The sequence below is a fragment of the Symsagittifera roscoffensis genome, chromosome 2 (genome assembly GCF_963678635.1).
Source record: "Symsagittifera roscoffensis chromosome 2, txSymRosc1.1, whole genome shotgun sequence".
Classification (NCBI taxonomy): domain Eukaryota; kingdom Metazoa; phylum Xenacoelomorpha; order Acoela; family Convolutidae; genus Symsagittifera; species Symsagittifera roscoffensis.
Genome location: NC_087063.1, coordinates 66,362,128 through 66,377,399, shown reverse-complemented (window position 1 = coordinate 66,377,399; position 15,272 = coordinate 66,362,128). Strand labels below are relative to the sequence as shown.

The 15,272-nt window shown below is 34.0% G+C and overlaps 3 protein-coding genes across 3 annotated transcripts in view; 1 reads left to right on the top strand and 2 right to left on the bottom strand.

Annotated features, from left to right (window-relative positions):
• Positions 1 to 15,272, bottom strand: part of LOC134840223 (PDZ and LIM domain protein 7-like) — a gene marked incomplete in the record, with an annotated part of 361,076 nt that overhangs the window by 216,580 nt on the left and 129,224 nt on the right.
• Positions 1 to 15,272, bottom strand: part of LOC134840218 (androglobin-like) — a 606,395-nt gene that overhangs the window by 518,340 nt on the left and 72,783 nt on the right. The window lies entirely within an intron of this gene.
• The window catches only part of LOC134840224 (CD63 antigen-like), a 228,371-nt gene continuing 219,371 nt past the window's right edge, over positions 6,273 to 15,272 (top strand). Inside the window, exon 1 of the mRNA XM_063855962.1 lies at positions 6,273 to 6,286. The gene's annotated coding sequence lies outside the window, so the exon portion shown is untranslated. The remainder of the gene's footprint in view (positions 6,287 to 15,272) is intronic.

Sequence of the window (15,272 nt, the reverse complement as noted above, 5' to 3'; positions counted from 1 at the left end):
TGGTACCTGATTTGACGTGGAAAACAAAAAAACGAATTTGGCCCGAAGACAAGGTTTCTCAATTTTCAATGGTCGGATCAAGAAGAAAATCTTTGGTTTTTTGCAAAAAGTAGACAGTAATTTTTTTCTATTCTAAGCTTACAGGCTAAATAGTCTTCTTGTTTTTTAACATTAACATATAAAAAACATTAACATATAAAGGGTAATTGGTATGTTAAAAAACTGAGAATTTGTTGCAAGTTATGTAAATTTCTAAGTGTTATTTGACTCTTTTCCTTTTCCGCTGTATCTGTAGCTTATTTTTTAAGCAAATTTTTACACTTGCCATAGCTCCCAAAATTAAGGCTTGCTTTACCCGGTTCTCAACTGCTTACGCTTGTGATTGGCAAGCGTTATCAAATCGGAATATAGTATTTTTTTGGGTTCACAAATACTCTAGCAGAATCACTTGAATCAATTACCTTTTGCTTATATGAAATTAAAATTCAGACGTTATTTCGCGCATGTGGTGAAGAGCTGACGCACCTACCTAAATAGACAAGGGTAAAAAATTGTCCGCGCGTCGGAATTCTGTTTGTCCACTATTTTTTTGTCAGATTACTTACCGCGGCACCAATTTTGCGTTTGTTATTTATAATGAAAATGATTCCAGTTTTATTCGGTTTTGCGCTAGTAATTGAGTTCAAAGAAGTCTTGCCGTTTTTTTGCTTTATTTTGAGTTTTTTTTCATATCGTTTATTAAAACTTTTTGGAAGTTGCCTTTTTATAAATTCAAGGAGTGATCTGTGCGTTTGGTGCAGTGCTAATACCCATGCTAGAAATGACAATTTTCGAAGTTAGATTTCAGTCGGGACCTGCTTTTTTGGGAACTGAAATTTTTCGACCATTTTAGACTTTCATGTGTGCTTATTTTTGTCGGCTTATAATGTTCTGTATCTTGAAGAATTTTGAAAGCTATTTGTAAAGTTTCTAATGGTGCAAGCTATTTTGTTCTAAGATTTTTTTTCAATTTTGAAAAAATTTTTAACGAAAAAAAAATAGATTTTTGAAAGTTTTTATTGCAGTTTTTGATTTTTTGTTCCATTCGCGTGCAATCATAGTCACTCATTTTTGTGTCGCAAGTGTTGCGAAGTTCAACATGGCCTCTGTGTCAAATTTTTAAGTTTATTATTTGAATTTAAAAAGAGGTTTTCTCCCTCTGTTGCTTTCTAATACTTTTTTCATTACTAAAACAGGTACACTTCCTCTTAGTTGTGTACCTGAGCTGTATCAGGTGTTTTGTCTAAATTTTATAAACCATAAACAAAGTTTTATTTATATACGCCAGTAAATTACAACTATAAAAGCAAAAATGCCTTGCTTTCAGAAAATGCTGCTTTTAAAAATACAGCTTTTACTTTTGTCCTAAATTTTCTGACAGACCCGTGGAATAGTTAATAATGTTTTTCCAAAAATAATAAACATTTTGTTCAGGGTTCAAGTTAGTCAAGTCGGTATCAACTGTTGGTTTATAGGTAGTTTCTTGCATGTTTTACACTGTGATGGACCTGTGGGGGGTCATACAATTCAGTTTCACTTAATGACGACTAAGCAATGGTCCTCACTCACATAACAACTTTTTACAATCGTAAAATGAGCATATTCATTTGACAAACAATGGTGCTCATGTGCAACCCCCTCACTGTATAAAATTTGCGTACTCCAATATGTAGCTTTTTTTTCAACTGATTGGCTTCAACTCTATTGCATTAATCCAGCTCGATATCGATCACACCCTGGACCTTTGCGGGGTTGATATGGTTGACTTTAGCCTCCTTGAATATGCCCAGGAACTCATTTAGTTGTGCTTTGTTTGTTTTTTCGTCCGCTACCACTATAATATAACAGAAGGCTCTGGCTCTCGAAATCACATTGTATAAATAGCGCAACATCTTCGTGTCCATGTCTGAGAACACTACATTAATGAAGCAGGCTGCGAATTCAGTGGAGTAAAAGTTCTGCTCACGCGAATTGACGGCTACACCAATTTTCGTTCGAAGATTATTTATTTGTTGCACGAGATGCGTGTAAAAAGGGTCTTCTTTTGGATCAAGAACGAAAAATTTTGATGTAAAATATTTTGCCTTATTAAAAAGCGAAAGAAAATCAGACATTCTTTTTAGACAATTTTGAAAAACTTCGTTTAGTTGCTCCGTTTTGTTCATTGGAACAGTATTGTGCATGATGTCAATGATAGTTTGAGGTCCATAAATCATATGACCGTGGCTAGGATGATGTGACAGCTCTGGAGGGCACATGGCAAAGTTATTCTGCTCAGTATCTTTGCGTTGGATGACTTCTGACAAGCTCCTCAGGTTTGCCACTATGTTCCAAGAGCTGCGGTAGTTGTGGGTGAGCGTGAACAGATCAAAACCCTTCCACATTGAGCTATTCCAGAAGCCGAGTCCAATTTGGTCACGCGCAAGATGGCACTGGTTGAAGTCAACTGCAACATGTGCATTGTGTCAAGGAAAGGTTGAAGTCACATGCATGAGCGTCATCAACATAAATCACTACCTGGCTTAGTTCCTTGAGAAACTGATTTTTTTTTGTGTTATCATTTCGTGTGCTGCAATGAATAACTCCAATTACTTTGCCACAAATCCGGATCGAATTCATCTTCCGACACGTCCATAAAACTTATTTCGGCTTTTTCAAAAATGTGTTTGTATTCGACAAATTTGAGCTGGTTGAAAACCAGGAGGACCATTTTCTGTTCAGTATTTGTCAATGCTTGGCGCAAAAACCTCGCTAGAAGCATCAAACTTTTTCCAGAACCCGCACATCCAGTAATGACTAACTGTGCTGATTCCTTTTCGAAAGCTTCCTGCTGATTTTTTGTGATGTACTTTATACCCAGGATGTTGTTCAAAATTTTGGTATTGTTTATCTTAGCAGATTGCAACCTTTCTGTTTTCACAACATTCGAATTGGGTAGTCTTTCCTTGTTACTACTTTCTATAGTTATTTTGCTCGCTCTCAACCGTTTGTCTGTTTCACTTATGCCACTCCTCAGGCCGATCGAGGAGCTGTCCAAAGTATCCCCATTTGTTGCCCAGAGCATCCAAAGGACATGTTTCATCTTTTCAAAGTCTCATGCAGGGTCTTGCTCTGAAACTGAAACTGAATCTTTTTTCTCTGTTACATTTTGTTGCCACCAATTTGCGAACTCCCCCAAATCATCCGCGAGTATGAATTGAATGTCAGATTGCTGCTCTTCGACAAAATTGGTGTTATTCGATATATTGTGATAGTTAGGAAAAGCCACGAAACGAAAAACTTTAAATGGTTTTATTTTTGTTTGCGATCTAGCTTTCGACTCCAAACTACTCAGATTCGTATCTGCTTCCAAGTCGGAAGTTTCTGCTGGAACAGACTCTACCGCCATTCTTTTGATTACTTGCGTTATTTTATCCATCTGTTTGGCTGCCTTTTCTGTGAAACTCGAAATAGACTCACTTTTCACTGCGTTTTTCACTTCAATTAGAACAATTTAGTCTGGTCCAAGTAAACAAAATCGAGCTCGCCTTTGTCAGAGCTCTTCCTATTTATACATTTTGATCATTCCTTTTGGTTGTGATTGAAATCCCATAAAGCATACTGAAAATGAGTGCACTTTAAACTGTGAATCGCGACAATATTTTGGCCTTTTAAGTTTTCAAGCGCCTGGTAAATTTTTACTTCTGCTTTGTAGTCTTCCTGTTTTTTTTTTGTGTCAGAAGATATTTATATTTATATCAAAATTTATATTGATGTTTAGCAAAATGGAATACGACCCAATTTTAAACTGGAATTGCAGAAACGCAGACCCAGCACCAGAGGAGTTCAAAAGAAAGCTGCCCCTCAGGAAGAAACAACGGAAACCTCTAGCAGTTCAATCTTTGTCAATAGACGACGGGTTAAATAAGAACCCTCGCAACTTTCCCAGTTTAACCCAAAGACTGGAGCTGCAGAAGTGCAGAGAAACCAAATTGGATACGGAAAATCCAAAATATATAACGAGTTTAAAGTACTCAATAAAGGAAAATTTTAACAGATGGAAACTGCCATCGTTCATTGAAGTCGTTAACTCAACGACAATGGAAAAGGCGATGATGCCTATCGACTTCATAACCCAGCCAGAAGGGGTTATAAAGAACGAAAACAACTTCTGGAAATTAAAGAAGAGGGAGGAACACGGCTACATCCTCAAGGCAGGAGGCACGCAAGTCACCATTCCGTTCGAGGGAATAACTGCTTTTCCGAACCATGAAAAAAACAGACAGGAAGAACAGGACGACATTCAACAACTTACGGACGGAATGAGCAGACTACGAATCAAAAACAAAATTAAAAAGAAGAAAATCGTGAAGTTGCAACAAAAACTTGAGGCTTCACAGAGGAAGATAGCGATCCTCAGATCGTACAATGTGGAGCTTGAATCCGGAAGGAAGCTCTAGATAAAACCTAACTTATCTTTATAACTTTTTCGTTTGATGTTCTCTTTAAATTTTATGACTATAGTATTTAATCATTAAAGTGTTTAAATTTTCACCATGGTAACTGTAAGAATCGAACAGCTTAATTTTCTAAAAAAAAGGGGTGAGTTGTAGTATTGCGAAATACTACACACACACAAAAGACCATTGTCTTAATTGTTTATTTAACGACCCAATTCTAAATTGGAGCGTGCCATTTAAATTAAAGCCTCTTTTCACTAAATCAGATATTGACTGATTTACTCTTATTAGGACTATAAAATCTTGTTTTGAAAATCCACTCCTTTTTAAATACTTGTCCAATTTTTTCTCATTTTTTCATGCTCAATATTTTAAAAGGGCGGCGATTATAAATACGTCCCTTTTAACTTAACTTGAAACAAACTGGATAAATATTTAGCAGTCTTGCCGGCTGCACTGAAATTCTCCTTGCTTTGATTAAGCAGAGGTGCACCTGCAATATGATGCATCAGAGAGAGTAATATGAATTTTTAATAAGACAAACTGAAGGCTGCGGTTTTTATCAAAGGGGACTAATAAGTTGAAGATATTTGATTTGAAAAAATCAAATAAAAACTAGTTGAAAATTCCCTTATTAAAAAGGGAGAACAAAGGAGCAGATGAAACCTGAATAATTAAAGATTGAATCAGCCGCCGGTTTATGCTTATGAGCAAAAGGACTGGCCTGAAATCTTCAGTGTTTCATTTTGCTCAGTCAGCAGCAAGTCATTTCTCTTCAGTCAGATCTTTTAAAAATAAATAATTTTTCTTTTCTGCCCTAACACTAAAATTAATCTAGCCCTTTTCATTTATAAAAAGAGAATAAATTCTCATCTTAAGTTTAATTTGAAAAATTATAAATCGAGATAATCGAGATACGCACCCCCGAGGAAGTCTGGACTACAAGTACCCAAAGGACTACGGCAAGACGATTCAGACGACCCAACCAGAAGTGCTGACTTGGACAAACATCAAGGGCAACCATACATACTAATCAGCCACCGACCTTAGTAAGAAGATAAAATATTGATGAACAAAATAAGATTAGCTCAACCTCCTCTCATAGGTATATTTCTTTAAGCTGTTCGATTCATTTATATAATCTAATAACCCAGTGCTCTGTATCTAACCAACTAATTAATTCATACCTTTTCTAACTATTGTTTCTACTCTACTTTTTGTCAAGACAATTTGACGATCTAAGGTGAGACTTATAAATTAGGATAAAATTACTAAGCATTCAACCAGCAATGAGCGCTTAGTAAAACTGGTACGACCGCAGCAGAGAACTACTCCTTAAGAAATTCTTTTTCCAACAAACTAGAAACAGCTTTTAAAATTCAAAAAATATATTATTATTAGGATCTGTGAGTATTTGTCAGATTAGTTTTCAACCTCAAAAAGCCAGAGACAATGGGTATCTTTCGATAGAAACACAATTTCATTGTCTTCTACTTGACAGATATTCCTGGTAGGGTTCTTGCGAAATGCATCCCCTGCGCTAGCAGTCGCCCACGATATCCCTCCATCTCGAGGTCTATTAGACGGCTTTCTAACTGACATTAGCTCATGAACTTAACTATTATCTTTTATTATAATAATATAAAAAATTTCTGAAAGAATCGTTCTCTGCCTAAGTCCGCTAGTAAGATATACCCGTTTTGTCCAGTAATCCACTAAATTTTTGCCGAAACTTCAGTTTAAAGTTATCATCACTAAAATTAACGAAATTCTGTATTAAACTAAAGTGCTCAAAAACTTATTAAATATCTTCAATTATTTTTTCGAGGGGGTTAAGTGGTCATATGTGCGATCTAAGAGTACCCTAAATTGTATGATAAATTGAATTCTTCATCACATTATCTCAAACCATCCACGCTTGTTGCTATTTATTCTAATCCTTCATCAATTCTCGAGGCTTATCCTCAACTTTTCTTAAACTCATTTTAATTCTATCCACCTTAACATAACTTAAACCTAAATCATCCATCAGTAAAGCTACCAATTACTGAAACTAAGGAAGAAAATAACAAAAACCAAAAAGGAAGGAACGGATTTGAGTGTTTTTTGATAAATCATTAATTTTTTTTGACACAGTTTAAATATACACCTAATTAACAATAAGATTACGCACTAAAACCAATCTTAAACGTTAACCACATAACACCAAACACCAAGTTTTAGTTTCAGCACAAAAATATCAGGTTTCACAACAAAAACTAAGTTTAAAACACTGACACATCCACTTTATATTGATAAAATAGGTTTCATATGATAGCATAAGCACTAAAAAATTGATTTTTACCAGCCAAAATTTTTGGTTTCAGTCTAGGTTTCAGTTATAGGTCCAAACGTTTCAGTTAAAATAAGTATAATTTCCGGTCAAAATTTCAAGTTTCTGTAAACGGATTCGGGTAAAACAGCAAAAGTTGAACTAGTCAAACCCAAATTTGGATACCATAAACCAAAAACCTGGTCTTAAATGGTACGTTTTTGTTAGTTTCAGGTTTCAGAACACAAAAATTGAGTTTTTGGTCTCAAAATTGAGCTCCGAACGCCGAATTTTGACTTTCTAAAGAAAACTAACGGTGTTAAAACCCACCAAACCAATTTTAAATTTTGGTTCCTAAGGCTGAAACGTACGTTTCAGAATTGGTGTTTTTGGTTTCAGAACCAAAAATCTTGCTTCCCAAGAAAAATTTTTGTAAAATATTGAAAGATAATAAGAATCTTTAATGCACTAACAAATTTTTAAACTCAAAAAACTTCTAGAAGGTGTTAGTTTGAGCCCTCAAACTTATAGTTTCAGAAAACTAAAATCGTCGTTTTAAGCTAAAATTTTCATCTTTTTGGCAATTTTATTGCTGGAATAGAAATATATTAGGGAGACCAACCTAAATTTTCAATCTCAAAACTCTAAAACCAAGTGGTCAAACCATAGTTTCAGTTCTAGAAATCATAGTTTCAGCCGCAAAAACTTAGGTTTCCGCAAACAAATTTTTGATTTTGAAGTTACAAACCTGTTCAAAATTCCAATTTACACTAGACCAGCTATCAAAAACCAACTTTTTATTTTCATGCAACGAGTTTGAGAGAGTTTAAGAGTTTCAGGTTTGAGTTTTCAAAAACTAAGTTTAAGATATCAAAAGATTCAGTTTTCTCGAATTTTTTTGCAAGATAAAGCGAAAACCAGATATAATAAAGCGTATAGAAAATTTTAAGATTAAAAAAAACTCAACTTCAGCTACCATAGTTTCAGGTTTCAGATTATCGTTTCAGTCAAAAAATTTTCTATAAATTTTTAACAAAAAAATTAAGTTTTGAACCAATAATAACCAATAAAGGCATATAGTTATATTGTTAACCATACCATAGCATCAACAAAACTTCACATGAACAAAGTTTTAGGTTTCAGTTAAGGAATCAGCAAATAAAAAACTTGAAAAACTTTGAAAAAACTTTAGAAAAATTTTGTTTTTCCAAAGAAAATTTTTATTTCCTTATCTTATTATTAATAATCTTTGTTAATATTCAAAAATTCTTAAGAGGTTTTCATTACTCTAAGACATACTAATCAAATAGTACAACTTGGCTTAAGAAAAAGAAAACAAACATCGTGAAATTAATGTCAACACATTTTAAAATTGACGTCAGTACAATAAATTTAAAGCTCAAATTAGGAAATAAAGTCTCTAACATCATATGGTATATCACTAACACTGAAAAAAATCATATTAGTATATTAGCAAAACACCCTAACGAAGATAAACACGAATTATACGTCTTCTTTCGTCGATATACTCCAGAAATTGACACAATTCTTCAGCAAATAAAAATACCAAATAACATAATTTGTATACCGGAAGAGCGATTAATTGCTTCACTCCCGATTGCTTTCTGATATCATAATATACCCAAGCACAAAACTACTTGCATTTTAATCATTTTTAATTAAAAACACCAAATTTTCCCTAACAAAAATTAAAAATAATAAGTTCATAAGAAAAATTTAAATATTTTTTATATTGTTTATCATTCCCTAGACAAATATTTATGTCCCTAAAAGGATGTAAAATGCTATGACCAACTTTTATCAAGTAAATACAACAGCATTTAATTTAAAACTAAAATTGAAAAATAGATCCACAAAAATTATTTGGTATATCACCAATATCCAAAAAGATCAAATCACAATTTTGTCCAAACACCTACACAAAAATATTCACGAATTAACCATTCTTTCCAGCAGCAATACCCCAGAAATAACTTCCATCTTAAAAAAGCTTAATCAGCCCCATAGCACTATTGATCTATCTAACAAAAATTCGTATTCATTGAACCCAGCAAACTTCATTGTAACTTAAATACAATTATTTCAGTCCGAACAATTGATCAGTACACAACACATCCAAACCCTTTATATATTGTTAACAAAACATTGGGTGAATTAAACAAAGATGGCAAACGTAGTAGCATACCCAGATTTAGCTATCGAAAAGTTTACCGGCTTAGATCCGAATGAAGATGCAAGAGATTTTCTTGATATAGTAGAGAAAAAGATAGCATTTTCCCTAGGCACTAGACCAGGAGATGCAGGTGACGAACAAGACGCATATGATAACAGACAAAGAGCCTTATTTGGTTCAATATTAAGAGGTCGAGCCGCTCAATGGTATCAGGGATTAGCAGCAAACTTACCTTGGAATGATATAAGAGATCAATTCATAGATAGATTCACTGATGATAAAGATAAGTATAGGAGACGAATAGAAGCAGAAAACATAAAAAGACAACCCGATGAATTCATTAAAAGCTACATACATAGATTAAGCACCGCAGTAGACCGTGGATGGCCTAATCCAACTTTTAATGATGATCAAAGAACAGCAAAGAAAATGGAATTCTTTGTACGCGGCTTAAGCCCGCCAGGCTTGAAACAAAAGGCTCATCAATTCCTAATTGAGAATCCACCCGCAACTTGGCAACAATTAAAAGATCATATTGCTACAAAAGACTTAAGTTTTGCAATAAGTAGTGAATTTATCGGAACAGCATCTAGTAGCATAGAAAATAAATTGGAAATAGAGGGAATAAAGAATCAACTTAAAGAGTTAACAGGACTAATGAAGGATCATAAAATAAACGCAGCCTATAATCCACATGAGCATAGAAACAAACAAAACAACCCAATGTTTTGCAACTGGTGTTGCATGTCAGGCCACACGATAAGCCATTGCTTTAAATATAACGATCAACAGGAGCAAAATTATAACTCGCTTCAATTAAGAGAGAATTCAAACAGAAGTCACCATAACTATAGTAAGAATAGGTCAAGAGTAGACAACAAATTCAATGACATAAATCCCCAACAAGAATTCAAGCATTTGTCAAACTTCAATGAAAGTTCTCAACCGCGTGACAATTCGAACAGTGAAAAATCCTTCAACGAAAATAACGATTGTCATTCACCTTACCAGATCCACAACTTTAGTGATGATGACATTCCAGGAGAGTATACCGATAATGAGTGTGAACTTGTTAATTTAAACTAGATCAGTCTCCGTCTGAACCAAAAATACAATTGTATATTAACTTATACCAACATCCCGTCGGAGACAAAAATAAAAATAACGGTCTGGAAACCCAATTTCTAGTAGACACTGGAGCAACATGTTCGCTTATTAATTTTGACAGTTATGAACAATATTGTAAAATACAGCCTTTACAGCTAAATAAATCTAAATCAAACACAGTTGCTGTTAATGGAGAAAAACTTAAACTTATAGGTTATACTAATTTTGATTCAACTTTTGGTACAAACACTGATAATCCGATAAAAATCAAAGCATGGATTTCAGCCGAGAACGGATGCGATCAAAATATATTAGGAATGGATTTCATTTCTCACAACATTAAATCAATAAACTTTCCAAATTTAAACTTAGAATTAAAAAAATACCCAGATATAACAGTTCCTATCAGTATTATAAGAAGCAAAAGTTATCCATATCTAAGCTTTTATCAAAATGTATTTCTTGATAAAAATATAACTATTGCACCAAAATCATCCCGCGTAATTTCAATTTCTCCAGCAGGCATAGTTTTCAAAGTAGGAACATCGTTTAGAATTGATAAGTCTTTAGAACAAAAAGGCATTAATGCAAAAAGCACTTATTGTAGGAATGAAATTAAGTCAATGCCTATCGTACTAAAAATTCCAGGGAATCAAAAGTAGACATAAACAAAGGTGTAATAGGTCAAACATTTGAAAACATAGAAATAAAATAAACCCATTTCTTCCCTTTAAAATAATTATAAATATGAAGTTTCCATTAAAACTTTTAGAACGCTTTAAGTTTGTGAAGTTTACCTAACATTTTGTATAGTGAGCAGTAAATTTAATTTAATCTTACTAAAAAACAAGATTACGAGTTTTGTCCTACAAATATACTACAATGAAAAGCGGTTCTGTATGACACCAAAAGGATATGCCAAAATGCATGAACATGGATTTAATTCTTAATTGAGATTGAAAACAGTCAAGTACGCTAACAATTTTGGACCATCCTCAAAATCAAATAAAGATAGAGGGATCGGAACCCAATGGCTCAGACAAAAAAAGTTTTTCGACTTCAACATATTTGCAAAAAAATTGCAAAAGGCCAGGAGTTTAAAACATTAAAGTTTTACGAGTCTATAATAATTTCATTTTCAGGCGGTTTTTTTAAGTGAAAATTCAGTATTACTCATAAGGGAATGTCAAATTACCCTACATACAATAAGGAGAATTAATAGATTGAAACCGTTGATGAAAGAACTAGCCAATGTAAAATTGTAACAAACTCATTCTGCGAAGTTAATTTCAACCATCGGATTCCTCTTAGGGCCCAAGTAGGGACCGATGGCATTAATTATTATCTTTATAGTTTTCAAGTTACAAAATGCAAACTAGAAGAAATTCATCAAAAAGGGAAATATCACCTCCTTTCTTCTCAACAAATTGAGTAAAATTTTCATCAATATTCTTTATCATAAAATGGGCGAACAACGTTTTTCGACCCGACCCGCCGCAGATTTATGCCAGCATTTGTTGGTGGCTTCATGTAGCCTTTTTAAAATTATGGTACCATATTCTTTCAACAACGCAAGTGTTTGTTGGTGGCTGTATGCAGCCTTTGAGACTCTTTTGATTCGCTCCTCACAATTTGGTGGCCAAAATATCAATTCGGTAGTTCAAAATGCACATCATGCAGGCATTTAAACCCTTAAAAACAACAAATTTTCAGAAGCAACACTTTGAAATTTGGACCGCATCATCCTTAACTTTGTTTACGTTAAATTTTTGCATCATAAAGTTCAGGACGACTTTTCTGTACTAAAGATGTGAACATGGATTGGTTCAGGGGATTAAAACCGAAGAAGAATTGTTACTCTTACCTTATCGAATATTATACCCTTTGTAATTAGTCTTCAACTTTCCTTACCTTTGATATTTCAATTTTTTTTATTCCTTAATCAAATCTTTTTTTTATAAAAAAATGAAACAAATAATGCTGGTTATGACAACCAGGTGGACATACATTTAAAATTAGGGGTTAATTAATGCCCAAATTTCCATTTTTACTTTAAGTACATAAGTTTAATATCTGAGCTTAACTCAGTGTCGTATAATGCTTTATTCCTGTGGTTAATAAACACCATGATCGTCTTTCTTGATTTGTATTCCTGTGGTTAATAAACACCATGATCGTCTTTTTTCATTTGTTTTCCGTGGTGGGTTTGTGTGAAACCACAAGATTATATTTTCCACCTTTTATATATATATACAATTTTACACTTTGTCCTTCATCGTTCAAACATTTGATAATTAGCCTTAATATCCGAATGTAATTCGGGATTTTGAATATTTGGTCATTTTATATTGATGTTTAGCAAAATGGAATACGACCCAATTTTAAACTGGAATTGCAGAAACGCAGACCCAGCACCAGAGGAGTTCAAAAGAAAGCTGCCCCTCAGGAAGAAACAACGGAAACCTCTAGCAGTTCAATCTTTGTCAATAGACGACGGGTTAAATAAGAACCCTCGCAACTTTCCCAGTTTAACCCAAAGACTGGAGCTGCAGAAGTGCAGAGAAACCAAATTGGATACGGAAAATCCAAAATATATAACGAGTTTAAAGTACTCAATAAAGGAAAATTTTAACAGATGGAAACTGCCATCGTTCATTGAAGTCGTTAACTCAACGACAATGGAAAAGGCGATGATGCCTATCGACTTCATAACCCAGCCAGAAGGGGTTATAAAGAACGAAAACAACTTCTGGAAATTAAAGAAGAGGGAGGAACACGGCTACATCCTCAAGGAAGGAGGCATGCAAGTCACCATTCCGTTCGAGGGAATAACTGCTTTTCCGAACCATGTAAAAAACAGACAGGAAGAACAGGACGACATTCAACAACTTACGGACGGAATGAGCAGACTACGAATCAAAAACAAAATTAAAAAGAAGAAAATCGTGAAGTTGCAACAAAAACTTGAGGCTTCACAGAGGAAGATAGCGATCCTCAGATCATACAATGTGGAGCTTGAATCCGGAAGGAAGCTCTAGATAAAACCTAACTTATCTTTATAACTTTTTCGTTTGATATTCTCTTTAAATTTTATAACTATAGTATTTAACCATAAAAGTGTTTAAATTTTCACCATGGTAACTGTAAGAATCGAACAGCTTAATTTTCTAAAAAAAGGGGTGAGTTGTAGTATTGCGAAATACTACACACACACAAAAGACCATGGTCTTAATTGTTTATTTAACGACCCAATTCTAAATTGGAGCGTGCCATTTAAATTAAAGCCTCTTTTCACTAAATCAGATATTGACTGATTTACTCTTATTAGGACTATAAAATCTTGTTTTGAAAATCCACTCCTTTTTAAATACTTGTCCAATTTTTTCTCATTTTTTCATGCTCAATATTTTAAAAGGGCGGCGATTATAAATACGTCCCTTTTAACTTAACTTGAAACAAACTGGATAAATATTTAGCAGTCTTGCCGGCTGCACTGAAATTCTCCTTGCTTTGATTAAGCAGAGGTGCACCTGCAATATGATGCATCAGAGAGAGTAATATGAATTTTTAATAAGACAAACTGAAGGCTGCGGTTTTTATCAAAGGGGACTAATAAGTTGACGATATTTGATTTGAAAAAATCAAATAAAAACTAGTTGAAAATTCCCTTATTAAAAAGGGAGAACAAAGGAGCAGATGAAACCTGAATAATTAAAGATTGAATCAGCCGCCGGTTTATGCTTATGAGCAAAAGGACCGGCCTGAAATCTTCAGTGTTTCATTTTGCTCAGTCAGCAGCAAGTCATTTCTCTTCAGTCAGATCTTTTAAAAATAAATAATTTTTCTTTTCTGCCCTAACACTAAAATTAATCTAGCCCTTTTCATTTATAAAAAGAGAATAAATTCTCATCTTAAGTTTGATTTGAAAAATTATAAATCGAGATAATCGAGATACGCACCCCCGAGGAAGTCTGGACTACAAGTACCCAAAGGACTACGGCAAGACGATTCAGACGACCCAACCAGAAGTGCTGACTTGGACAAACATCAAGGGCAACCATACATACTAATCAGCCACCGACCTTAGTAAGAAGATAAAATATTGATGAACAAAATAAGATTAGCTCAACCTCCTCTCATAGGTATATTTCTTTGAGCTGTTCGATTCGTTTATATAATCTAATAACCCAGTGCTCTGTATCTAACCAACTAATTAATTCATACCTTTTCTAACTATTGTTTCTACTCTACTTTTTGTCAAGACAATTTGACGATCTAAGGTGAGACTTATAAATTAGGATAAAATTACTAAGCATTCAACCAGCAATGAGCGCTTAGTAAATCTATATATTCCTGATGAGCGGGACAAGCGGGAAACATTCGAGAAAACTCGTCGACTTGTGTGCAAAATGTTTCAAACAGCTCTTTTCCCCGTTTAAAATAATTCACTCTGTTTGTCATTTTTTCATTCGTTTTGAGAGTTCTCGTAATTCTGAAAATTTTCAGTAAAGTGAAAAAATGCGTCCGCTCAATGAGGATATCTTCAATTATTGACTGAAACTTCATATGCTCCGTATCAATTCCGTAGGAACCACTTGTTTTTTCGATATCTGACTTGTTTTTTGCAACTAATGACTTTCCAAATAGTGGACCATTCATTAAAACGTTGAAGAGGTTTTTTAGCTTAAATTTTTGTGGACATTTATTCACCGTTTTTTCAATCTTATCGGGGTTGTTCACAAAGCGATGTTCATCCTCATATGGTTCAGCATAAACATCTTTAGTGCACCATATGGCGAAAAATGCGTGTTGTACTACATCGAAACTACCTGTGATTGTATCACAGCTGCCGAGACGAGAACTAATATTCTCAGCCCACCACGACGAGAAATTGTCTAAATCGCAGGCTGCTATAATTCCGATTTGTTCTTCATTTCCTCTCATCTCCTTTGTTTATGAAACTCCGCCGTTTTCGTCCGTGTGGGGAAATGCCGTGTATGTGAACACTCTGAACTCCCGGGTTGACCAAAACTTCTTATCATACAATTTCCATATATGAGAAACTTCTTGTCATACAATTTCATACGTACAGAAAATTGTATGAAAACTCTATGATAAGCATTTTTCCATATATGAAAATTGTATGATAGGTGTTTTCCCATAAACCAAAAATTTTTATTTT